Source organism: Balaenoptera acutorostrata, chromosome 13 (assembly GCF_949987535.1).
Source record: "Balaenoptera acutorostrata chromosome 13, mBalAcu1.1, whole genome shotgun sequence".
Classification (NCBI taxonomy): Eukaryota; Metazoa; Chordata; class Mammalia; order Artiodactyla; family Balaenopteridae; genus Balaenoptera; species Balaenoptera acutorostrata.
The window spans coordinates 62333132-62334163 of record NC_080076.1 but is presented as its reverse complement, the minus strand read 5'-3'; the positions used below and the strand labels follow the sequence as shown (position 1 = coordinate 62334163).

At 42.6% G+C, this 1032-nt stretch overlaps 1 pseudogene; it reads right to left on the bottom strand.

Moving 5' to 3' along the window:
• Window positions 1-203: 203 nt before the first annotated feature.
• On the bottom strand, window positions 204-484 carry LOC103017999 (small ubiquitin-related modifier 2-like; annotated as a pseudogene).
• Between the last annotated feature and the right edge of the window lie 548 nt (window positions 485-1032).

The window sequence follows — 1032 nt, the reverse complement described above, 5'->3', positions numbered from 1 at the left end:
TACCATTGGCCATTTAGTTAAAAAAAATCAATATGCTTGTACACATACCTCCATTACTTAATGTACAACAAAGGAGTGGGGGAGGGGAAAATGAAAGACTAGAGAAAACTGTACTGCAGCAGTCACGATGCGGTGGAACCAAATCGTGGTTTTCTAACTTAGAATGACTTCTTGGTTCTGGAGTAAAGCAGCAGGTTCTCTCTTTAGTAGACACCTCCTGTCTGCTATTGGGACACAAAAGCTGTATCTTCATCTTCCATTTCCAACTGTGCAGGTGTGTCTGTTTCATTGATTGGCTGCCCATCGAATCAGAATCTGATCTGCCTCATGGACAAACCCTGTCATTCACAATAGGCTTTCGTCAAAAGTGGTTACGCCTCCAAATCTCAAACTGCACCACAGAACCATCCTGCCTCACCACCTTCATGTTAATGTGATCGTGGTCCTCTGTCTTGACTCCCTCCTGGGGCTCTTCATTGGCCATGGTAACCTCTGGAGCCTTCTCAGTGGCCGCTTCACAAAAAAGGTACCAGGATTGGCACCAAACAAGCACAGAGCACCACCAGTAGTGGCAGAAGGAGGAGGCAGCAATCAGTCAAAGGGAATTTTCTAAAATAAAAAATAAGTCCCTTGAGAGCATAAATTTAGTTAGAACCTGTGAGACCAGGGCAGGGGAAGATCTTTATTATGGAGTTTATTTCCAGTTCATTAATTATGAAATAGCTGAGACTTAACCAGGGAAGTCTGAAACTCCCAGGTAACTGAAACACCTGTGTCAGACAAAGCTCTTAGCATGGAAGGACTTCTCCATCAGCTGAGAAACAGGAACTGCTCACTTCCAATAGCTCCAAAGAGAATACAATACTGGGGAATGAATTTAACAAAAGGAGTGCAAAACTTACACTCTGAAAACTGCAAAACATTGTTGAAAGAAATTAAGGAAGACCTAAATAAATGGAAAAGTATCTCAGGGTCAGAAGACTTAATATTGTCAAGACGGCAACACTCCCCAAAGTGATCCACAGTCATTTA